The following is a 26,362-nucleotide window of genomic DNA, read 5'->3' as shown; positions in this document are numbered from 1 at the left end:
GCAAATATTTTTATATCATAAAGAATTTATGTCTGACATTAGATCCTGAATCCTTAATGATCAACATTGAGAAACTATCATCACTTTCTCTAAGATATACCCCAATACAACATAACCCTGAATCTACACATTTTAAAGGTAGTCAAATTTTTTTGTGTTTTCATTTTTTACAATAAAATCTTAAAAATTTTTTGTTATCAATTTTTTATGTTTCATTATGTCCTTTTAATCTTTTTTTATTATGTCCTTCTTATCTTTTACAATAAAATTGTCTTACGGCCAACTAGTTATGCAGCAAAACTCCTTGCAGCAAAGATTCTTACCACAAAAATACCTGGAACTGGGGAAAAGGCAGGGAAAAGAAAAGCTTAAAAATTATTGCAATGATATTTGACAGTGAGGATGGAAATTGTGACAGATTCCAGAGACATTTCAGAGTAGAATTCATGACATGTAGTAGCTAAATTAATGTGGAAGGTGAAGCAGAAAGAGGACCCAAGGTAACTGAGTTTCTAGCCTGGGTGAAACAGGAGGGGAGGGAGCAGAACACAACTTTTGAAAGAATGGCATAGCCCGAGGACATGACATAAACGGATTAGAACCAAATGGGTCCAAGGTGGTGGACAAGTCGACTTCCACTAGACCTTGAGCCTCAGTATATGCTCATTGTAACACATCAGCGAGCTAAATGACACACCCACAGGAGCCATGACAGTTCCAAGGCCAACCATAATCAAAAAAATGGGCGGTGGCACAAATCCTGGAAATCCCTGCCCTTCCAGAAATAGCTGGAATACTCCTCCCATTCATTAGCCTATAAAATTACCCACCACTATAAAAACTGACAACCCCATACCGAGGTGCCTTTTCTCGCCTTCTGAGATGGCCCACACTCTGTCTGTGGAATGTGTTTTTCTCTAAATAAATCCACTTCTTACCTATCACTTTGTCTCTCACTGAATTCTTTCTGAGATGAAACATCAAGAACCCGAGCTTCATTAAGTCCTGAAACCAGGTGTGTGATCTCAGTTGGAAGGCTGTGGGTTTTGGCCAGGTTCAAGTCCTGGCCGTGTGGGTTCAAGTTCCAATCTGGCTTTAAGCTGGGTTTGAGTCCTGGCACATGGGTTCAAGTCCCAATCTGAGGTGCACAGTTTCATGGGTGTTTGGGAATGTGTTTAAATGCCATTAAGTAAAGGTAGAACATATGACCTGCAAGGAATGTACTCAAGGCCAATCAGGAGGAAATTCAGGCTGACAGGCCTCTGGACTTTATAATCAATTTCATGCTCTGAGTCAATTTTTACATCTTGCACAAGTGACTTCCTGTGGCAGATGGTAGACAACTATCTGTCCTTCTGGTCCTTAAATTCATATTCCCTTACATGAACTGGAATTTAAGGCTGGAAATGTGGGGAGATTAAAAATAAGCAATTCACACTTAAACTGGAGACACTTGATACTTACTGGATAATACTACAAAAATGTTATGATAGAGGGCTTCAGGGTCGCAGAGGGATGTAATGACTGTAAAAGCAATTCCTATCCTGCTAAGTAGAGAGAGGAGGAGAAATAATAGATAAGGAGACGCTGACATAATATCGCTAACACTGCCTGACATGTCGAGTCCTGTCACAGTATTCAGGCTGGGCTTGTTTCATAAAGGCATCTTAGGACGTGCTTGGAATACAGATAGACTTGTTTACATAGTAAACACATAAACATTACTTAGCTTCTGCAAAGAAACACACTTCCTCTCATTTTTTCTGAGCCTTGCAACCCTCTCAATCTATCTTTCATTTTCTAACTTTTGATGAAGACTTGAATCTAAGAAATGCTTCACTATTTCTTCACTCCATTACAAGAAAAATTTCAATGTAATAAAAACAAGAGGTGGCCCGATGAGGAGCGGTGGCCTGATGAGGAGCAGCAGCTCTCACCTGGTCTCCGTGTTAGGTGGGCTGTCCTGATGCTCCTGCTGCCTGGAATGTCAGTCCAGGGCTGCCAAGTAGAGACAGAAATCCAAGTTCCATATGAAAGCCCCTTTCTAAAAAGGTTAGCAAGCAGGTAAAAAATGGTAATGCACGGTGTAGGTCAACAGGGTACACGGAAACTAAACAGGCTTGAGCAGAAGTTTGAATCCGCTTTAGAGTTTACGAAACTCCTTCAGGTACGTTCTCCTGCTTGACTTCACGACGACCTGCTGAGGCAGGAATCTTATCGTTTTTCTTTTCTGATACAGTGGTAACCTGAGGGAGAACAGCTTACCCCGATTACATAAATCCACCCTTCTCACATCTGAGCCTCCCAGCCCAAACCTCGTGCTCTTTCCTCTACTCCATTTTGTTGTTTTAAATGTTGAAAAAGTTTGAGACAAACTTTACATTCTGGTTACCTTCCTTTTTTTTTCCTAGTTCTACAAATTATTTGAGACCAAAATAAATTGTATATTGGGAATGTAAATTGATACAGACACTATGGAAAACAATATGGAGTTTTCTCAAAAAACTGAAACGATATGACCCAGCAATCCCACTCCTGGGCATGTATCAGAAAAAAACCAACAACACTAATTTGAAAAGACACGTGCACCCCAATGTTCATAGTAGCATTATTTACAATAACCAAGATATGGAAGCAAAACCTGTGTCCATCAACAGATGAATGAACAAAGAAGATGTGCTACATATATACAATGGAATACTACTCAGCCATAAAAAAACAATGAAATTTTGCCATTTGCAACAACATGGATAGACTTGGAGGGTATTATGCTAAGTGAAATAAGTCAGGCTGAGAAAGACAAATACTGTATGATATCACTTATATGTGGAATCTAAAAAATACAACAAACTAGTGAAATAACAAAAAAGAAATAGACTCACAGATACTATAGAGAACAAGCTAGTGGTTACCAGTGGGGAGAGGGAAGAGGGGTGGGACAAGATAGGGGGAGGGAATTAAGAGGTACAAACTACTGGGTATAAAATAAATAAGCTACAAGGATACATTGTACAGCATAGGGAATAGAGCCAATATTGGATAACTATAAATGGAATATAACCTTTAAAAAATAAGTTGTGTATGTGTAATTTCATTGAACTCACCTTATAGATTATGAGAAAAAAATAGATTAATCATGAAAAATGCAGCAAAGTTTACTATTCTTCAAAATCTTAGATAACTTGATTAGTTAAGCACTTGCTACTCTTGTCACTAGCCACAGGTAGGTAAGTTAAGTCTAACCTTAGGGGAGTGATGTGTGTTTGTCTCCTCCTGTAACATGTAGACTTATGTCTCAATATATAAGCACAAGAAAAATAAGGTACTTAACTATCTATAGCCTGTCAAGAAGACAAATGAGAGACTTCATATTACATTGCATTAAGACTTTAGACATCCTTCCTGCATACATGATCGTATTTAATCACATTGATCCTATTTGAGGCTATTGCTGTCCCCTGGAGGGAGATGAGGAAGGTGAGGCTCAGAGACATGTGTTTGCTGAGTTCATACTGTTTGTGAGCAGAAACCAGAGACTAGACTCCAGGCTCAGATTTTCATACAAGCTCTGCCACTAAATAGCTCTATAACTGAGGCAAGACACTTTCCTCTGGGCTTTAGTCCCCTTTTAAATTAAATAACAGATTTTAACAATACAATCTCTAAGCTCCTTTGAGCGCTGACATTGCAGGGTTCAATGACCAGTCCCCAGGCCTCTGATTCCTGGTCCATCCCTCTTTCCACCACCCCATCCTGCCTTCCTTGCTCCGACCTGACAGGCTCTTACTCAGCTAGGAGAACTGTGATGTCTCAGACCAAACTTGGACACAGGGGCACTGCCCTAAAACCTGAGGAGCCATGGGGTCAGGACAGTCCAAGAGGGCTTCCCACTGGCCACAGCTCAGAAGAGATATAAGTAAGATCCAGAAGAACAAGGCAGCAACGAAAAACACTGGGTTAACAACAGCCAAAACAAGATAAACACTGAAAGCCAAGGATCTCAGCTAAGACTGACGGTCCTGTGCAGCTGCCAGCCATGAGCCAGCCAGTGGTCAAGAAAGAAGGGGTCATGCAAAGAGGGAGGCAACCATGTGTCGGAAATCAAGAAAGAAAAGTGGCCAGATGGACACCAGGTGGAGAGCTGACCCGTGATGCCAACAGTCAGATGGCCAGTGTGATTCAGATGCTGGATCAGGACAAGGATGGTCTCCTCTCTGCTCTTTTATATTTTGCTTTTAATCTTTTAGAGTGTAGGGTATAAACTAAAGTGATCATGGTGACCTAGCAAGCCAGAACTTTCTGGATACAGGAGCAGTGGAATTACAGGTGGAGAGGAGTGGGATTGCTAAATGGACGCGGTTCTTGTCGCTTCCCACACCCAGGCACACCACACCACGTGCGCTATTACAGCCTTCACGTGGACGAGACTCTGCGCTCCGCCGAGCTTGGTGAGGGTCTGGCACGCTGGTGACCCGTGAGATAAGCCTGCCTGCCTGCCTCTGTGACAAGGTCAGTCTTCTTTCCGCTGAAGCCAGTTTCCCCTGAAGTAAACAAGTGTGGAGAAAGGACTTGAGAATTTGGGGTTTGTGAAGAAAGCTTCGCAGATGTGACTGTGAAATTATTTACTTAAGAAGCCTACTTCTTTGGGGGCAGGGGAGAAAATCCTACATCTACTGGACGCTGTAGGGGCCGCTGTGATGCACGACGCAGACCCCGCCCTCCAGGGACTAAAGAGCTCCTCCCCGCCGTGGAAAGCGTGGGCGGTGGCAGCTAGCAGCTCACTCCCTGCCCCGGACCGCTGGCCTCTGCAGGGGCATCCTCGTCCGCGGTCACGCTCCCCTCGCTGGGGAGCCCACGTCCAGTGACTGGCTGCTGTGGGCGTCTAAAAGTGCAGCGCCCTCGCTCCAGCTGGGGCCACTCTAGCTCCAGAGCCCCCCACCCCCATCCCCGGGGGCTGTAGAACTGGTCCTCCCGGGCCCCGTCTGTCTGGTCCTGCCTCACTGATTTCCCCACGTGATTCTCTGCAGCAGACACTCCATCAGGTGAGGAATAATTACTTAAAACAAGATGACTGACTGGGATTTATCAAGTAACAACAACAGCAAAAAAAAAAACCCAATAGTAATAACAGCTACTTTAAATGAGCTCTTACTACGTGTCAGGCATAGTCTGTTATCCCATAAAATCCTCACAGCAGTGCTACTGAATAGATATTAGTATCTCCGTTTTACAGATGAGAACACTGAAGTCTAAAGAGGTTGAAGTACTATTCCCAAGGTCACAGAACTGATAAGATCTGTCTGGCATTTGAACTCAGGTCTGTCTGGTCACAAAGCCTGCGCACCACCTCTATTCCAGTATCCACACTGGAAGCACTTTTGCTGTCAGATAGAACTGTGAATCCAAGCAGTTATTATGCAGTGATCACCTCGATATTCTAAGAATCGCATTGCATTGGGAAAGCAGGAAGGGTAGGAGAGAAAGGGAGTGTAAGCAGTGTTTCCTGTGCTTTGTTCTAATTGAAATCAAAGATAAACAGACTTCATTAAGTTCGATCTTATAAGGAATCTTACCTAAATCTATTCTTCGTTAATAATTGTTGAGTTGAATTGTGTCCCCCCAGAAGCTATGTTGAAGTTCTAACCCCCAGTGTGTGACCTTACTGGAAACAGGGTCACTGCAGATGCAGTTAGTTAAGAGGAGGCCATCCTGGGGTGAAGGGGCCCTACTCCAACATGGCTGGCGCCCTCAAGACAAGACAGTAGGAAGGCCCAGGGGAGAAGCCATGTGACCGCAGAGGCAGAGATGGAGAGGGGCAGCTCCAAGCCAAGGAGCACCAAGGATCACCAGCCGCCCCCAGGAGCTAGGACGAGGCAGTGAAGGGTTCTACCCAGAGCCTCAGAGGGGGCATGGCCCTGCTGACTCCTTGGTCTCAGACTTCTAGCCTTCAGAACTGTGAGAGAATGAAGTTCCGTTGTTTTAAGACACACTCTTTGTAGTACTTTGTTATAGCAGCCACAGGAAACTAGTACAGAATCATGTAAACACAGAGAAAAATGACAAGGATATAGCATTTTCTGCCCATCAAGTTTATGTCCACCAAACTTTTTAATTGGAAAAATTCACGTCTGATAAAACCACCACAAGCAGTAGTGTATCAGTAGATGTTTAACAACCAGCTCCAAAAAAAAGGTATTTGTAGGTACGTGTGTGTCAATATATGTCTATAACTGATATAAAGGATATGTAACACAATTTAGAAATAATAAAATATACAGTGCTCTTTATCATCAATTCCATTTAGCCAACTGATTCTCACAGAAAGCTTTCTGTTGATTTTTGCTAAATTCTGAATCCGTAGCCAGCCCGGAGTTATAACTGATGAATGAGCCATGACATGAATGTCACTGGTAAGATTATATTTAATTCAAATTCTAGTTAGTAGGCATCTTTCACTGAAGTGAAATGAGTTTTAATAAATGATTATTGTTGCTACTCTAAAATAATAATGGATAACACTTACTGAATATTTACTATGTGTCAGTCTCCACACCAGGCACAGAGGACACAGCAGCCCCCAGACACAGTTCCTCCTTTGTGGAGCTTAGTCTAAGAGAAGAAGACACTAAAAGAAAATTTAGTGTGCAGGAGATGCATGGCACCATTCAATTTAGGATGCTAAGATAGTGAGAGTTTCCTCCCCAGCTGAGGACTGAGTCAGAGGACTGACACTGCAGTCCTAAGGAGAAAGGATGGGTTGGAGATACATTTGGTGGGATTTTTGGACATGATTTGGTGATTGGATATAAACACAAAGGAAAAAGAGGAAGGATTAAATACTCAGCTTTGTGGCGTAAAGTACTTTCATTCAATTATCAATTTAACGAATATTTATTGAGCACCTACAAATGACAGGCAGCATTCTAGGTATTGAAGGTGCAGTGCTGAGCAAGAAAAGGCACCTTAGTGAGACGTGGGGAGGAGACAGACAATCAATGGGTCAATTACTCAATAAATCGTTAAGTGATGGCTGCTAAACAAAGCATTAAAATAGGCTGATGTGATAGAGGGGGAGACTTTGGATTGGACTGGGTGGCCAGGGGGACCTGTCTGAGGAGATGACATTTAAACTAAGTTCTGAAGAACAAGAACAAGACAACCGTGCAAAGTAGGAGAAACAGCATGACAGGAAGAGGGACTATTTGCTGAAATTCTCCAAGGCAAAAATGAGCTTAGTGAAATGAGAAATTGGTAGGGTTGCCAGATATAGAAATAAAAATACAAGATATCCAGTTAAATTTGAATTTTAGATAACCAACTATTTTTATTTTAGTATTAATATGTCCCGTACAATATTTGGAACATACTTATACCAAGAAAAAAATAACTTTGTTGTTTATCTGAAATTCAAATTTAACTGGGTGCATGTAGAAAACTCCTAAAGAATCAACCACAAATTCTTAGAACTAATAGAAATTACATGAAGATTTGTGGACACAAGTTTAATATACAAAAGTCAACTGCTTTCCTATATATCAGCAATGAAAAATTGGAATTTTATTTTATTCTATTTATTTTTTAATTTTTAATTTTTTGGCTATACCACACGGCTTGTGGGATCTTAGTTCCCCAATCAGGGATCGAACCCCATGTCCACATTAACCACTGGACCACCAGGGAATTCCCAACAATTGGAATTTTAAATTAAAAACACAATATCATTTGCATTACTACCAAAAAAAAGAAAGAGAGAAAAAGAATAAAGAAAGAAACACTTAGACTTAGGAATATATAAACCTAACAAAATATGTACAAGATCTATATGAAGAAAACTAAAAAGAGCTTTGATGAAAGAAATCAAAGAAGATCTAAATAAGTTCAAGGATAGGCAGAGACTATTGTCAAGATGTCGGTGCTTCTCATCCTGACCTATAGAGTCAGTGCAGTACCAATGAAAATACCAGGAAGTTATTTTGTGGTTATCAAGAAACTGATTCTAAAGTTTGTATGGATAGGCAAAATACCCACAATATCCAACATAATATTGAAGAAGAACAAAGTTGGAGGACTGACATTACTCAACATCAAGACTGTAAAGCTACAGTAATCAAGACAGTGTAGTACTGGTGAAAGAATAAATGGCCAGTAGAACAGAATAGAGAGTTCAGGATTAGACCTGCATAAGTATAGTCAATGGTTCTTTGACAGAGATGCAAAGGCAATTCAACAGAGAAAGGATAGTCTTTCCAACAAATGGTGCTAGAACAACTGGACATCCACATGCAAAAAATTAATCTAGACCTAGACCTTACACTCTTCCCCAAAATTAGCTCAAAATGGAACATAGACCTAAATATAAAATTTAAAACTATAAAACTTCTGGAAGATAAGATATAAGAACATCTAAGTGGCGCATTTGATGATGACTTTTTAGATACAACACCTAACAGCACAATCCATGAAAGAAAAATTCGTTAAGTAGAATTTCATTAAAATTAAAAACTTCTGTTGAGGGCTTCCCTGGTGGCGCAGTGGTTGCGAGTCTGCCTGCCGATGCAGGGGACACGGGTTCGTGCCTGGTCCGGGAGGATCCCACATGCTGCAGAGCGGCTGGGCCTGTGAGCCATGGCCGCTGAGCCTGAACGTCCGGAGCCTGTGCTCCGCAGCGGGAGAGGCCTCAACGGTGAGAGGCCCGCGTACCGCAAAAAACAAACAAACAAACAAACAAAAAACTTCTGTTGAAAGATATGGTTAAGAGAATGAAAGAACAAGCCAAAAACTGAGAGAAAATATTTGCAAAACATACAAGTAAAGAACTTGTATTCAAAATAGCACAAAGAACTCTTAAAACTCAACAATAAGAAAACAAATAATCCAATTATAAAGAAGGTAAAATATCTGAATAGACACTCATCAAAGAACATACACAGGTGGCAAATAAGCCTCTGAAAAAATGTTCAACATCTTATGTCATCAGGAAATTGCAAATTTCCTAACAAACTACACAGCTATTAGAATGATTAGAATCTAAAACACTGACACCACCAAATGCTGGTGAGGCTGTGGAGCAATGGGAACTCTCATGCATTACTGATGGGAATGCAAAATGGTACAGCCACTTCAGAAGACAGTTTGGCAGTTTCTTACAATGCTAATCATACTCCAACCATACAATCCAGCAATCATGCTCCTTGATATTTACTCAAATGAGCTGAAAACTTTTATCTACAAAAAACCTGCACATGAGTGTTTATAGCAGCTTTATTCATAATTGCCAAGCCTTGGAAGCAATAAAGATATTCTTCAATAGGTAAATAGAAACGAAGGTTGATATATCCATACAGTGGAATATTGCTCAGCAACAAGAAGAAATGAACTATCAAGCCACAAAAACATGGAAGAACCTTAAATGTATTCTGCTAAGTGAAAGAAGCCAGTCTGGAAAGGGTACATACTGTATAATTCCAACAATATGACTTTCTGGAAGAGGCAAAACTATAGAGAATAAAATGGTCAACAATTACCAGGGGTTGGAGGGGAATCAGAGGGGAGTTGAGTAGCTGGGGCACCCGGGATCATTAGGTCAGTGAAACTATTCTGTGTGATAATGTAACTCCAAAAAAGATAAACATGTGCCATTAAGCACATGTCATTATACATTTGCCAAAACCTAGAGAAGTGTACAACATAAAGAGTGAACTATGGACTTTATTTAATAATAATGTGTTAATATTGATTCACCAGTTGTAACAAATGTATCACAAGATATCAACAGGGAAAATTGTGTGGGAAGGTGGAGGGGGTATATGGAAACTCTACTTTCTGCTCAATTGCTCTAAAAATCAAAGTATATTAATTAAAAAAAGAATTTAACTGGGCATCCTGTATGTTATCTGGAAACCCTAGGAACACAGAGAAACCCCTGTGGTTGGACTTAGTGGGTGAATGGAGAGTGGAATGGGATAAACTTAAAGAAGTAGAGAAGGGCCAGAGTACAGAGAGCTTTGTAAACCAGGAGTTGTGATTTCATTCTAAGTGTAATGTGATGCCCCTGGAAAGATCAGTATTTAAAAAATTCTCTCTGGCTGCCATGTGGAGAATGGATGATTCCTGCTGTGGAAGCGGGAGACCTTTCCAAGGAGCTTGCATTTGCCCAGGCAGGAAGTGAGGGTGCCTTGGCTGGTGGCAGAGGAGGTGAAGAACAGTGGTCAGATCTCTAAAGTGGGGACAGAAACAACAGAGTTTTGTGCTGGGATTGGGGACGGAGAATGAGTGGAAGAGAGGAGACAGACCTTTTTACGGAGATGGTAAAGACTAGGTGTAAAAAGTCGAGAGTTTTTTGTCCTTTGAGATGTCTATTAAATATCCAAGTGGAGGTGTCAATTTTACTGAGCTAGGGAATGATGTCATTAACTTATACTGGAAACAATGGCAAAGGAGCAGTTTGCATGGGAAAGGTCATAAACTGGATTTTTGACATGTTAAATTTGTGACACTGTGAGAGATCTGAATGCATGTGTTGAGTAGGCAGCCACATGTCTTAGTCTAAAGTTGAGAAGAGAAAGTTTGGCCTGGAGATACCATTTGGAAATTGCTGGTACGTAAGATACAACTGGAGTCGTGGTGTTGAATGAGGTTGCCTGTTGAGGCTCACATGTCCTAATCTTTGCTTTATAACCCAAGATGGCACAGAGTAGGGTAAGCAGTCTCTCCAAGGCTGGCTACTGCTCCCCATAGGCTACAACCCAGGTCTTTTCTCCTTTGGACCCCCAAACTAGTTTCCACTGGGTCCCCACCAACTTGTTCTGGGGGGTGGAGATGGGGGCACAGAGCTTGGTCTTTGCACTACTTCTCATTGTAGTCTTCCTCTCATCCCCTCTCTCCCTCTCTCCCTCTCCCCGAATCTTTGAGCTCTTTAATGAGTCGAGGGGATGAAAAGGGACCTGTTCCAGAGTCACCATCACCTCACCCCCAGGTTATTAGTGCTTAAAATTTGCCTCATTTCTGACAACACTCTTCCCAAGGCAAGTGTTGGTCTGCATCACATAGTCCGAGTAGGGCTGGGGTAGAAAAACACAACAAGCTGGTTAAATCCCAAGTACAATTTCACTAGCTATCTGTTCCTGATTGTGGGTCCCTTCTCCAGTCTGCACATGTGTCTCCTTCCACCTTCTTAAACAGCCAACTTTTTTGTTTATCAGTGCACTGACAGAACCCTCCCATCATTCTTGAGATATTTTCTCCTTCAGTTTCTTTAGAGTGAGAATCTAAGGTGAGGATTCTCTAGGAATGAGATAATAGTTAGTAGGGAGGTACAATCTGCTTCTGTCAAATCACTCTTGCTTTTATTGACCTAGACAATTACCTGGGATCTGTGCAGCTACTTATTTTCTAATTCTTCTCTCTACCAGAACTCTTTTTTATGTCCAAATTTTAAAATTACTTTTCAATTGAGGCATAACATGAATATAGTAAAGTGTCTAAATTGCCCAGTTCTTATATGTACGATGAATGATTTTTAAGCTTGTATACAACTATGTAGTCCATACTGTTTTTAACCTTTTGTTTTCTTTCCAGAATAGCGAAAATAAAACATGTCACAGAAAATATAGTTAGTTATGTTATTTAATCTCTTTAGACCAACATTTACAAACTTTTGGATCTCTGGACCACTTTACACTGCTAAAAATTATTAAGACCCTTAAGAGCTCTTTGCTTGTGTTACTTGAGAGATAGGTAGGTAGGTAAGTAGGTGGATAGATAATAGATAGATAGATGTATATTAGATATATATTATAAATTAAATCTGAAAAAGTTACAAAACACAAGAATACAAAAGCACACATTCCATTAGATTTTGTAATAATGACACCATGGGAAACTTTTCTGTATACTTGTGAGAGGATGAGGGTGAAAAGGGCAAATAATGTCTTAGAATTATTATGAAAATAGTTATTATTATTACGGAAATAGTTTTCACCTCACACACTCCATGAAAGAGCCTTTAAGCTCTCCAGCAATGATCAAGAGACAGCACTTTGAAAATGACTCTTCAAGACCTCAGTTTTTATTTCTACATAATCTTTAATAGTCTTTTTACTCCGATTTCTATGATCTCTGACTTCCATTTTTTGATGCCCCTTTAAGTTCACAAAACACTTTCCCACATTCACTTATTTTCTTTCTCACTGCTGTGAGACAGTAGAATAACCCACGTGTTATATAGATCACTGGGAAAGGTGAGGAGTGCAAAGCTGATATTTAGAGATCAGCTCTAAAAGCTTCCAGGACCTCATCAGATGCCATAGAACCTGATGTGCTGGAAGGCTTCCTGCATGATCAGATATGAGATCCCCATTTCTGCTTCACCGGAGCGCTTTTTATATAGTGGCGTTCCACATAGATTTAATTTTTTTAAAAGAGGGTATTCCAAGCAAACAAACAAACAAATGAAAAAGATAAACTGAACCTCCTCAAAATTAAAACCTTTTGTGAATCAAAAGACACAATCAGGGACTTCCCTGGTGGCGCAGTGGTTAAGAATCTGCCTGCCAATACAGGGGACATGGGTTCGATCCCTGGTCTGGGAAGATCCCACATGCCATGGAGCAACTAAGCCTGTGAGCCACAACTACTGAGTCCGTGAGCCACAACTACTGAGCCTGCGTGCCACAACTGCTGAAGCCCATGTGCCTAGAGCCCATGCTCCACAACAAGAGAAGCCACCGCAATGAGAAGCCCATGCACCACAGCGAAGAGTAGCCCCGCTCACCGCAACTAGAGAAAGCCCGCACACAGGAATGAAGACCCAATGCAGCCAAAAAAAAAAAGTCACAATCAAAAAGTGGATAGAACAGGAGAAAATATTTGCAAGTCACATATATGACAAGAGTCTAGTGTCCAGAATACGTAAGGAAGTTGTCAACTCAATAATAAAAAGACAAATAATCCAATTTTTTAAATGGACAAAAGATTTGAATAGACATTTCTTCTAAAATATATATACAAATGGCCAAGAAGCAGATAAAAAGATGCTCAACATCATTAGTCACTAGGGAAATGCAAATCAAACCCACAGTGAGATACCACTTCACACCTACTAGGATGGCTATAATCTAAACGAGAGGTAATGATAAGCGTTGATGAGGCTGTGGAGAAACTGGAACCCTCCCACATTCTTGCTGGGATTGTACAATGGTGCAGATGCTGTGGAAAACAGTTTTGCATTTGTTCGAAAAGTTGAACATAGAGTTACCATATGACCCAGCAATTCCACTCCTAGGTATATATCCAAGAGAATTTAAAATATATGTTCACACAAAAACTTGTACACAAATGTTCATAGCAGCAATATTTCAAAATATCCCCAAGTGGAAACAACTCAAATATCCGTCAGCTGATAAATGATTAAACAAATTTGGTATATCCATACAATGGAATATAATTCAGCCATGAATAAAGTCCTGATTCATGCTACAACATGGATGAACCTTAAAAACATTATGCTAAGTGAAAAAGCCAGACACAAAAGGCTACATATTGTACGATGACATTTATGAAATGTCCAGAATAGACAAATCCGTCCAGAGAGAAAGTAGATTAGTGGTTGCTAGGAGATGGGGAGAGGAGAGAACGGTGAGTGGCTGGTAACAGGTGTGGAGGTTTTTGGAATAATAAGAATGCTCTGGTATTATACAGTGGTGATAGTTGCATAACATTGTGGATAAACTGAAAACCACTTTATTAGTCTATACTTTACTATATGAAAACGACTTTATTCGTATATACTTTAGTATATACTAAAAAACACTTTAAAATGATGAGTTTTGTGTTCTATGAATTATATCCCAAACAAGTATTGTGGGAAAAGTGTTGTCCTCCAGAAATTATTATTTGGAGCTTTAGAGACAACTTGAAACAAACTTTGTGATCCAGAAAATACACAAATGGGTGGAGGAGACTGTAGTGTAGATTTCTGCTGAGGAGGAGTTTGTGGAGAATCCTTGTTGCCAGTTTGAGTGCAGCATAGGGCTTAGTTCCCGGGTCACTTCGCTCCCAGGGCAACTGCTGTTGAGCTCAGAGTTTGAAAATGCAGTTGTCTGGGACTTCCCTGGTGGTCCAGTGGTTAAGATTCCAGGTAGGCTTCCACTGCGAGGTGCGTGGGTTCGATCCCTGGCTGTGCCGCATGCTGCACGGCACAGCCAAAATATAAATACATAAAATATATTTTTTTAATGCCGTTGTTTAAGCTGAGTGAATACAGTGCTGGTGGGGCAGATGCAAACCCGCAAGAAAGTATAGACAAGCCAGTTTAAGGGCTGCCTACCACGCCCTAAGCCTGGGTTAGGGCAGAACTTACATGTGTTCTTGGGAAACTCAGGCAGAAATGAAACTTGAGAAACTATTAGAAAGAAGGAAACAAGAACAAAACCCCAAACACCAGCTTAACCATGACAGCACATGGGTCCCATACATCATGGAAAAATCATCTGCTTCCTCATGGAGTGCCTTTTCTCTGGTCACCTGTGGAGTTTGGGAAGGGTGATCCAATCAAAGCAGCCCGCATTTGAGTTCATTCCCCAAAGAAGAACACAAAAGGCAGAAGAATGGAGTTTAATGGCAAAAGACAAATTTTTAAATATGACAGAAACACATTAGATGGTGTGAGGTGGGGTAAGTCCAGGAGCGAATGGACAGATGAACTTTCTCCTGAAGCCATGCCTGGATCTACAGCTGGAGTAAGAACTGGGAGACGGGAGAAGCAGAGTGAGACTCAGGCTCCAGGTGGTAGCTCCATGGGGAAAAGGAGACCAACCAGTCCTAAGGTAGAGGGACTTCCAGAAAAGGACCACAAGGGCGGGTCTCGACATCCCAGGTAAGGGACCGGCCTGGTGTCAGTGGGGCTGCGTTCAGGTGTCGACTTCCTGGGGTTGCAGAGGTGCCACATCAGTAGGTACCCTGGTCTGAATTTTCAAGGCACGACTAAGATGACCCCACGCAGGTGGGAGGGAGAAGGCCCCAATAGGCTGGCATGCAGGACTTCTGCAAGGGGCACAGAGTTTGAAAGCTATGTCATGTCTTGTGTGTTACCTAGGCTGATGATCCCAGAGTTCTGAGTTTACACTGAAGCAATGATATTCAAATACAAACAAAGAGTAACTGGACAGATATATGACTGCAACCACTGCATAGCATAAGCTATATATAGATTTACGTATTTACACTCCCAGGGAGAGAGAAGTGGAAAGATTTCTTTAAAAAAAAAGAAAGAAAAGTATACAGCCTTTTGATTAGTTTTCTCATGTTCTGTCTTCATGTAAAATGAAATTTAGGGCCAAAGGCTGTAAACAGTAACAAATATGCAACATCCATCTGGAGTGGTATATGAATAGTCACTAAGGAAACGTTTCCAAGAAAGAAACCATAAATGCTTTCACCAAAGCCAGATAATTAGAAGTGTTGTTAAAGAAACAGTGTAGGATTTTAAAAAAAAAAAAATCCCTGGTTAAGATAAAACAGATTTGATTACATTTTAGTTGCCAGGTCTTCCCCAAATCCTTAAAATCTTTCATGAAAATGAATTAAAATCGTAATTCTTAATAGGAAATTTGAGAACAATCAAGCTCTCTCAATAGATTAGAATGTTGCAAATTTCTGAAAATAATGTATAATCTTAAGAGTACAATACGTCACACATTATTTTCTTCTCCTAACTCATGGGATGCTTTTTTCCTTTGCAGTTATATGAAAAAGATCCTCTATATTCTTTTTCTGTTTAAGTAAGTTTAGAGAAGGTAAATTTCATTACTATAATTTCATGTAGGCTTGCAAACAAAGACTGGCCCACATCATAAAGAGAACCACGGGGTGTCTGAAACATATCTGGCAACTGTGGTTATCCACAAAGTGCCCTTTGAGTTGGGGCAGGATTGTGTGGACGAGGAACTAAAGCACAGAAGGGAAAAGTAACCTTGGGATAAGAGCCTGAGTCAGGAGAAAACCCTGGTAGGTGGAGAGGTCTGGTACTCCCTGCCTTCTGGGCTGTGGTACTCGCAGGTAGGCTCACAGTCCCTTCTCTGAGATTCATGGGGTCAGATGTGTTTCCAAGTTCTGAATGTTTGGGGCTTCATGAAGGTAATCTATTTTGGATATACTGTGACAGATGGTGTGACACCCCACGGAGGCTGGGGCAGCAGCTCACAACCCAACACAGCAGCACGTTTGCAGTTTCTGTATGAACATCACACTAACTGGGATAAAGGGAGACTAAGAATAGCCTCCAGTCAGTTCAGACCAGGTTTTGCCTTCAAATGAATTCTGAAAATCTCTTGGTTTTCAGGAATTTCTTTGGAATTGTGGGCAAAAGATGGTGAACCTGTAATTAAATGTAAGAGTCTGTGCCCTGTTCCTCTGCACGGAGGGAAACCCTCTCTGGGCTCTGGGTGGAAAGTCCTCTCCAGTGGCTCCTTCACTCTGTCCCCCTCGAGCTCCACAGCAGAGCTTGAACAAGAGACAGCAGCGCCCCGACCCCTGTGCGACCCTGGCTGGACCATCGATGAGTCTTGAAAGAGATGTATTTGACTTTTAGTCAAATGTGGAGATAGATCCTCGTTAGTTACACCCCAAGAGAAGGATTTTGTATTTGCTGGATCTGGTGCAGCATGGTGAGTATGTGAGTATCCAAATAATCCTGGGGAATCTTTCACTCTATTGCTCACTTTTACCTAAATTAAGTGTATCATTTGTCTCAACAGTTGATTAAAAAACATCCTAGTTTCCTAATGAACTTAGATGGATAAGGATCCCTGTCTGTTCTCCTTCTATCTGCTCCCTTTCTCTCCCCACTGAGCCCTCTGCCCCCAATCCAAGTTCAATGGAATTAAAAGTATGAGCAAATTTTGAAAAACCTTATTTGGGATATTGAGATAACTAGCACTTTGTTTTCAAGCATAACAGATGTAGCCAGTGTGAAGTAAAGTCATCTTTTTGGCTGTGAACCAATTTTTAAGTTTGAAATGGCCAAGTGGTCAGTTTAAGAACTGAAAATGCCATTTTCTTGGTCTTCAGACCTACTCAATGGAGGAAAATAATGAAGGAAAGAAATATGTGAGCTACACTTGCCACTTAAAATGTTCTAGTAGCTGCATTTAAAAATGTTAAAGGAAGCAAGTGAAATTAATTTTAATAATGTTTTATTTAAGCTAATATATCAGGAACATTAACTTAATATAAAAAATAATGAAATAACTTACATTCTTTTTTTCACACCAAGGCTTCAAAGTCTTGTGTGTATTTTTTACTTAAAGACCATCTTGAATTGTACCAACCACATTTCAAGTGTTCAGTCGCCACATATGACCATCAGCTACTGTGCGGGGAACGTGAAAGTTTAGAAAATAGAGCCAGCACCCAAACACTCAGCAATTTGTGATTCTTCTGGGGAAAGAATTGCTCCTACTTAAACTAACGAAGCACACAGGATTCAGGAAGAGAATCGCATGCCATTCCTTGGCTAAGCAGAAGTCACAATTTGAACCCCAAACTGGAGGAAACAGTGCAATGGAAAAGTTTTGCCCATCAATTTTTTTGCAAACCCAGGTATCTCTGTTGACTTTAACCCTGGTAGCAATGTAAACCGCTCTGAGGAAAGCAAACGTGAACATGGTAAATAAGTGTTGCAATGGTTCAAAAGTAAAATTCAAGCGTGTTTATGCAGTTAGGCTTCCTGCCCTCAGGAGCCAGGGAATTTAGATTTTGCAATCTTGTTTTAGAGTAACCAGTTGCATCTAGATTTTCACCACTGTAAAATGAGAATAATATACAGTGTTTGTTACAGGCATTGTTCTCAGTGTATTACATGCACTGATTTGTTTAATCCTCATGATAATTGTATAAGGAAGACACTATATTTTATTTCCACTTGAAAGATGAAGAAACTGAGACCAAAAAGGTAAAGTAACTTCCTCGCAAGGTCACAGAGCTGAGGAGAAATGAATTAGAATTCAAACCCATGTTATTAATCATTATTCTCTAAACTACTAGATCTACAATGTTAAAATAAGATGAAACCTCATTATCTTAAATAGAAATTACAGTATAAATGCAATATATTAATATTCAGAAACAACCCTTTATTAATGAAAATGACATTTGTTAAAGGAAATCCTATTCCATTTATGTTTAAATTATATGTAGTTTGTCTCATGTTGTACTCAGACAGCTAAAGTTTAAACTCATCCATTCATTTATTCTGCTCAAATATCAACTCTCAGTGAGACTTTCCCTGATCACTTAAGGTAAAGTAGTAAGAACCTCCCAGCCCTTGGCAATCTCAATCTTCCTTAATTATAAATTTATACATATAAATTCCTCATTATAAATATATACATTATAAATTTATATATAAATTCCTTATTATAAATTTACTTACATGTTTGTGCTGTCTCTCTCCATCCTTAATAATATAAGCTCCACACAGGCAAGACTTGTTTTCTGTTTTGTTCACTACTATATTGCCAGTACCTAAAAACAATGTTTGGATCTTAGTAAATTCTCAATAAACATTTATTAATTGAATAAATGAATGATTTTTATATTTATTCATTTATGCTGAAACAACACACATAGCAATTATGTACATAGACTGTGGAGCAAAATATACTTGTGTTAGGGGTATAGTTGCCATTTACCATTTGTAAAATATACAAATAATAATAAATATATTGACCTTGTAAGGTTATAGGGAATAGGATACCACTTTCTAAAAGTGACATAGAGGCTGACACACTGAATGTGGTTGTGTTGTTATTTTTGTAACATTTTTATTACTTATCCATTCCTTAAATAAATACAGTGTCAAACACTGTGCTGGGTGCTGAAGGACTTTGCATTGAAGAAGACATCTCTTTTGAGATACCTCGTAGATTGTAGATAGATTGCTGGACTGATGAGAAGGAAAGGAACTCTTCAGGATGCCACAGCCCTGCAGGCTTTAGCCCCGACCCCAGCCCTTAACCACAGAGTGAGCTGAAAGCAGAGTCAGGAGCTGGGAGCAGTAAGCAAATGAGATGTGCAGTGTTTCCCTGAGGGCAAAGGCTGAGAGCTGTACTGCAGTCGGGAGCTCCAGCCTTGGGCCAGTGCCAGGTGGGCGAGGGAAGCCTGTGTTCTGACATCAGCCAGGGGGTTTCAGAGAGGACTGAAGTAGACAGTGCCAGCTTCAGTAGTAGCAAAAGGAGGCACAAGTTCTCTCTGATGAAGTTTGCATGACTTCCATGCACTCAAGCAAATATGAGTTCAAAAAGTTCACCAAACACACAAATAAACAAGACATCATGTCATAGAAAAAGGAGATAAACAGACTTAGACCCCAAAGGATTTCATATTTTTAAATTCTCAGATAAAGAATACATAATTCTTAAATACAAAGTATTTATGGAAATAAAGAATGGGATCATAAATTTGATCAAGAAACAAAATGATGGGTTGATTTACAAAACAACCTAATAGAACTTTTTTTATTTTTAGTTGATTTACAATGTTGTGTTAGTTTCAGGTGTAGAGCAAAGTGATTCAGTCTATATATATATATTTATTTATTTATTTTTATTTATATTTATATATATTTATATCTATATACACACATATATAATGTATATGTAAGCATCTATGTAAAGTATATATATAAGTATATATATAAATATATATATATATACATATACAAAGTGTATATATATACTTCTTCAGATTCTTTTCCATTATAGGTTATTACAAGATATTTAATATAGTTCCTTGTGCTATAGAGTAGGCCCCTGTTGTTTTTCTGTTTTATGTACAGTAGTGTGTATCTGCTAATCCCAAGCCCCTAATTTATCCCTCCCTCCGCTTCCACTTTGGTAACCATAAATTTGTTTTCTATGTATGTGAGTCTGTTTCTGCTTTGTAAATAAGTTCTTCTGCATCCTTATTTTTAGATTCCACATGTAAGTGATATCGTGTGATACTTGTCTTTCTTTGTCTGACTTCCTTTAGTATGATAATCTCTAGGTCCATCCATGTTGCTGCAAATGGCATTATTTCATTCTTACTTATGGCTGAGTAATATTCCATTGTATACATGTACCACATCTTATATATATACCACATCTTCTTTATCCATTGATCTGTTGATGGACACTTAGGTTGCTTCCATGTCTTGGCTATTGTGACTAGTGCTGCTTTGAACATTGGGGTGCATGTATCTTTTTGAATTAGAGTTTTTGTCTTTTCCAGGTAGATGTCCAGGAGTGGGATTGCTGGATCATATGGTAACTCTATTTTTAGTTTTTAAAGGAATCTCCATACTGTTCTCCACAGTGGCTGCACCAATTTACATTCCCACCAACACTGTAGGAGGGTTCCCTTTTCTCCACACCCTCTCCAGCTTTTATTATTTGTAGCCTACTTGATGATGACCATTCTGACCAGTGTGAGGTGATAACCCATTGTAGTTTTGATTTGTAATAGAACTTTTTAAAATGAAAAGTATAATTGTTGAAATTGAAAACTCAATGGATAGATTAGTGTATTAATAGTAACTGAAGAGAGACTATATGATTCTAAACGTATAAACTATGGGAAAGAGATAAAGGGATGTGGAAGATAGAAGGAGAAGTCCACCGAACGTATAAGCAGAGTCCCGGAGGGAGAGAATAGAAAGAGGTGATACTTGAAGAGAAAAGGGGACTTCTGATGAGAGAAAACTTACCAACAGGATAAATGAAATTATTTGGATACGCCATAACGAACTACAGAATATCTAAGCAAAGAGAAGGCCTGATAAGCAGTGAAAGACAAAATGCAGGTTTCCCACAGAGGAATAACAACTAAACTTACAGCAGCCTTCTCAACACACAAAAAGGAGACAGAAATGGTGGAATGGTATCATCAATAGCTGAGTAACAACGTAGAAAAACTATTTTAAGAATAAGAGTGAAATAACAACCTTTTGAGATGAAGGCCCAGTGTTCCTAGGAGCAGAACTTTATGAAAGAAACTTCTAAAGAACCTACTTCAAGATCAAGGAAAGTGATCCCAGAAGGAAGGTCTGAGACACAAGAAGGAATTGCAGGAAAATAAAGTAGAAAACATGCAGTTTATAATAGAAACGATGTCTAATTGTGGAATTAGAACCAACACAATGTTCTTGCATTTGGGGGAAAAGATTAAGATATTGACTACAGTTAGGCTTTGTTTACTCCAGAAATATCATTGGCAAAAATAGTAATAGAATATTTAGCTTCCAAACCAGAAGAAGAAAAAAAGGGGATAAAAAAAGTGAATAAAAGTTCTGTTAATTTTTTTAAAAGGCAAGGAAGGGGAAAAAAGTGGCATAGAAAAAGTAAGACCAAAATAATAACGTAAGATCATATAAGCAAATCTAAATATATCAATTATCACAATGAATATAAGTGTTATCATCTTACAAGTTAAAAACAAAGTAAACCAAAGAGAGGGGGAGGGAAAAAATTCCAACTATATACTATTTATGAGACATATCTAAAACATTAATACACCAACAAGTTGAAGTAAAAGAATAGAAAACAATATAACAGATAAACACTTATTTAAAGCAATATTATATTCAATACCTTTTTGAATAAAGAAAACAAAACAATGCCCCAAATCTTAACCACAATTATTTTCATTTTTATAAATCCCTCTATCTTTTGTCCCAAGCTTCCATATTTTTATATTACTGTATTTGTGATATCCATTTAATTTTAATTCTGTTTTTTATTTTTAAAATTATAACATCATAATTTCCCAAGCTTTTATGTAGTTTGTATAATATAATTTCATAATAGCTATTTTGACCGTTTTTATAATTCAATTATGTTTCCTGCCCGAGCTTTCTAGTAGTGCATTTTATAAGTTTACTACCAACTCAATGAAGTAAAAATTCATTTTATTTGTTGCTTAATCATTAAACTTTAGAATCCATGTGTCATGTGAATATGTCTAGATTTGGGGGGTACCCATGTTTCTCTTACACAGGCCACTCTGATTTTGTGGGTTTTGTGGTCCCTCTTGCAGGCTGAAGCCGTGCCCTCTTTTGCACATCCTCACGTAGCACCACCTGTCCTGCTGATCATCTTAACTGACTCTTCCTGTTCTTTTCGAAGAGGGTAGAGGGCTGCTCAGCTGGTTGGGAGTTCGAGTGGGGATACAGGGCCTTTGGACCAAGTCTCAAGACAGTACAAGACTGAAGCAGAGGCCCTCAAAATACCAACACCAGGGACAACAACAAAAATGAGTGTTATCTGTGCAGGACTTCCTATGTGCTGTGCACTGTTTAATCATCTTACAGACAGCATTGCTTAGTGTGAGTCCATGAAGGCCTTGAATACCTGCTCAAGTCCTCTTTCTACTCCTCCCTTCTTTGTTTCCAAAGAAATCAGAGCCAAGTGACTAGGCATTCAGGCCTCTTGCCTGTTTGTAGAAGCTGTAAAATTGGCATCAATACTTCCATTCATCTGCCTCTCTTCTGGGTCCAGAGGGCATGATGACAGGATGGATTATGAAACAAAGGGGTGTTAACTTGGGAGCAGAAGGCCAAAAAGAAAACTCCAAACAAACAAACCATAGAGGTCAATGCTAATGAGTAGAGAACCAGCTTGTAACTAAGACTCTCCCAGGCTTTGAGGAACTTAATAAAATTAGATTATGTTTCAATGACAGGCATTGCAGCAAAGCTGAATAATAATAACACATTTAGTGCAGCACATAGAAATTACTTGTGTGCATAATTATGGATTTACACAAACTAATGGACCAGTTGAACTCCTCCCTGATCTCTGACTACAAACCTTTGTTTCCCTTCTAGGAATTGGAAAAAAGTCAACATGTCAGCAGTTCATCTATTTCTGCCTGTTGGTTCATCATGCAGAAATTAAATGAGGTGCACAATGTAAATTTAGATGTCAACATTCTGTTGAATTCTAGAAAGATGCATTAAAATGTTTAGTTTGCATCATATTTCAACAGATTTGTGTCATTCTAAGTTTGTTAATTTTGGCTTATGGAACACTGAACATTTGCATAAATCTAAATTCTACTGAGGACCCTGTGCTAATACCCTGTGCTTCATATTATTTTTCCAAGGAACAAGCTTGATCTGTTCAATCCAATCTTTAAAATCTTCATTATATACTTTGGAAAGCAATATTCTCTTCAATCTTCAGTATTCTGCCATTAAATCAATCTTGTGAACTGGTCTTAGTAGTTTTATCTTGCAGGCTAATCATTTGACACCAACATTATCACGATGTATTAAAAACCAAACCAAATCAAAGCAAAACAAAAAAACAAGGTTCATGTTGCCAATCACACGCTTGGTCTCTGCTAGAGTACCTTGGGACCTCCTGACAAAGGGCACACGTCTGGGAGCAGGGGCTCGCCAGGCTGGAGCTCTGGAGCTCAGCTGTGGACGAGCACGTCTAAGTGGGCTGTCCTGGGCCCTGCCCAGCCGATAACAGCAAGTATCATGATTACTGTGTAAAGAAAGTGAATTTTAATGTTGTGCAGCACGATATGAAATGATAGCTTATGAAAGCAGCCGACAGCGTGTGCTGCATGAGGGCTCATGAATGGAAAGCTTACCTTGAAACGGGCCCCCTACCCTCTTAACATCCCCACGTATCTAATCTAAGCCTCATCCCCAGACTAAGGCCACTGTAACCCTTCCTTTGCTTTCTTGCTTCAGCCTCATCCCATTTCAACTGCTCTCCACAATCAATCTTCCTACAATAAAGCTACTGTCCTGTCCTGTCCCGATGGGACGACTGGAGTTCACATGTTTACCTGTTGAATCAGGTCCAAGTGCCTCGATCTGGCTTTACATCACTCTCCCTTTCTCCCTTCCTTCTTCCTTCCCTTTTTCCTTTCCTCCCTCCCTCTCTTCTCTTCTTCTTTACTTTTGATCTACTGAATTATAATCTACACACAGAAAAGTGGACACATCGTAAGTGTTGCCTGGCTCAGGGGATTCTCACAAACTGGACACACCCAGGTGATACCCAGATCAGGAAGGAGAGCCTGACTGGCCCCCAGAAGTCCCTCCTTGCCCCATCACGGGAGCTACTCACACAGTCTAAAGGGAAACACTGTCCCACCTTCTAAGAGCAGACATTAGTTTGGTCAGGCTTCCTACATGCAAGACTCAGGGGACGGCTCTGACTTGGGGGCCTGAGGATGCCTTGGCCCCCAGGCCTGTGGCAGCGAGTCTAATTCAAGGCCCTGCTCTGGTGGATCTGGATGCCCTGTCATCTGCCTTCATCAGAACTTGCTCAGGAACTGCCAGCCGGAAGTGTCAGGGTGACAGCTGGTGAGAGCTGGGCAGGGAGGGACTGGAGTTGGGTCTGATGAGGAAGACGTGGAGCTAATGTCATAGGCAGCGTGGTCCCCTCCCACTCCCAGGCCTGCTCTTCAGCCACTTCTCTACCCTCCCACACAATTGCACGTCCCCGAACAAAGTCACAAAAGGCAACTGCAACAGTGGCATTCAACCCATAGAGTCCCCAGTTGACACCAGGGCTTTTGCATCCCAAGTGGAATGCCTCCAGAGAGGGGCTGGGGATTCCCTAACGCTGCTCCCATCTCAACAACTGTCTTCCTGTCTTCCAGCAGCAGAGACAAGAAAATATTGTTTACCTGTGATTCTTTTTAACAGCAATTCAACAAGTGCTATTAGTTGTTGCCTTATTCTAAAGTTGAGATTTTCTTAGGCATCTATTGAAAATGTAACATAAAAATAATAAGTTAGGTATCAAAGAAAAGTCAGGAGGTTTATCATAACCCCAGCCTAACTCTACAATCACTTTAATTTGCAGATCACCTCCCGGTCCTGTCCACACTCACTCCAAGTCTTACCCTGTGGTTACCACAGGTTCACATGAGGACATTGTCTTCAAGTGGCCTTTTGTTTATGCAAACAAAAGGGATGCTTTACAGAAAATGATCTCTCTACCAAAGGGATAATTTTAATACAGAATCATAAAATTCTGCCTTTCTTTTCTGACATAGCCTCAATCTCTGTTCAGGGAAGCTATGTAGCTGGGGAAAACAAATGGCAATGACGCCAGTCCCTGCGGAGCCTGGGTTTTGTTCCTGTCAGTTACTGTTTAAATAAACATATGGATGTCAGCTTAACCTTCTTATGCCTCAGAATCTCCAGGAGTAAAGTGCAGAGGATGAGACCTATCCCACCCACCTCACAGGATGTTTGCTTCACTCAGTAAACCTACACGGAGTCCCAACCGCACAGGCACCAGGCCCCTCGCTGGGGACTGTGGACACGGCAGTGCCAGCATCTGCATCCACCGGGCATCGGACAGGTGCCGGCTCCGGTCCAGACGGACGATGCCCCCTCAGGAGGGGCTGCAGTCAGTCCCTGCCCGTCCTCACCCTCGTGCTCCCTGAGAGCAGCTCCCGGGCCTCAGGATGGACGCAGCCACGTGAGCTCTCTGAGCGGCCCCTGTCCCTTTCCCCGGACTCCCTCCACAGTCCCTCCCCAGTTCCCCCCGACCTGCCTCAGCTCTCCTTCACCACAGCCTCAGGGGGAGCCCAATGCTCCCTTGGCCTGGAACCCCCATCCCAGGCAATACAAAATCCATTCCCCTCCCCAGAAGGGAAGCATGGGAGCCTTAGAAACACAGGGGTCCCCCTTTGAGATACATCACCTCCCTCAAAAATGCACAGAAAAAAGGTTTTCTGCTGAGCAGGGGAAAAATTGTTTTGAAACATTCCATTTCGAATTCCATTTCATTCCACTGACATAAATCCAGAAGCCAGAGAGGTTGTTTCTGATTGGAAGTGACTTGCAGGATTTTGCAGAAAGGGTGGCTTTTGTGTCAGGCGTTGAAGACAGATGGGACTGAAATAGGGCATCTCCCGTGGGGCGCTGGGGGCAGAGGGCAGAGGTGGGAGGATCCAGAGTGTGCTTGGGGACCGTGAGGACCCAGAAGCACACAGGGCACACTGGAAGGGCAGCCGCCCTGGTCGACAAGGGCTGTGGCCCGAGACGGCCAGGCTGAAGCCCACCCTCTAAGAAGCCAGCAGGCTCATCGCTGTGCACGCAGCCAGAGGCCCTGAGTCCCCACCTCCCTTCACCTGAGCAATCACCGTACACCTCTGTACAGACCCTGATGCGCCTGAGTCTGCCTTCTGTTCATGGCCTCTCCTCTGAAATGGGGAGGTTCTCTGAGACGGCTCTCCCACGGACACTCAAGGCTGTTTTTCCTCCCATATGCCATGTAACCGGGGCCCACAGGAAGGGGGGTGGCTGCCTCCGTGCCCACCTCTGCTACCTCCACACAGTTGCACACAT

The 26,362-nt window shown here is 40.8% G+C and overlaps 1 long non-coding RNA gene across 1 annotated transcript in view; it reads right to left on the bottom strand.

The window, feature by feature from the left end:
- Positions 1–26,362, bottom strand: part of LOC137216073 (uncharacterized) — a 40,603-nt gene that overhangs the window by 10,808 nt on the left and 3,433 nt on the right. Inside the window, exon 2 of the long non-coding RNA XR_010939581.1 lies at positions 18,431–18,522. This is a non-coding gene — a long non-coding RNA (uncharacterized lncRNA). The remainder of the gene's footprint in view (positions 1–18,430; positions 18,523–26,362) is intronic.

The sequence above is a fragment of the Pseudorca crassidens genome, chromosome 21 (assembly GCF_039906515.1).
Source record: "Pseudorca crassidens isolate mPseCra1 chromosome 21, mPseCra1.hap1, whole genome shotgun sequence".
Classification (NCBI taxonomy): Eukaryota; Metazoa; Chordata; class Mammalia; order Artiodactyla; family Delphinidae; genus Pseudorca; species Pseudorca crassidens.
This window is presented reverse-complemented; position numbering and strand designations above follow the sequence as displayed.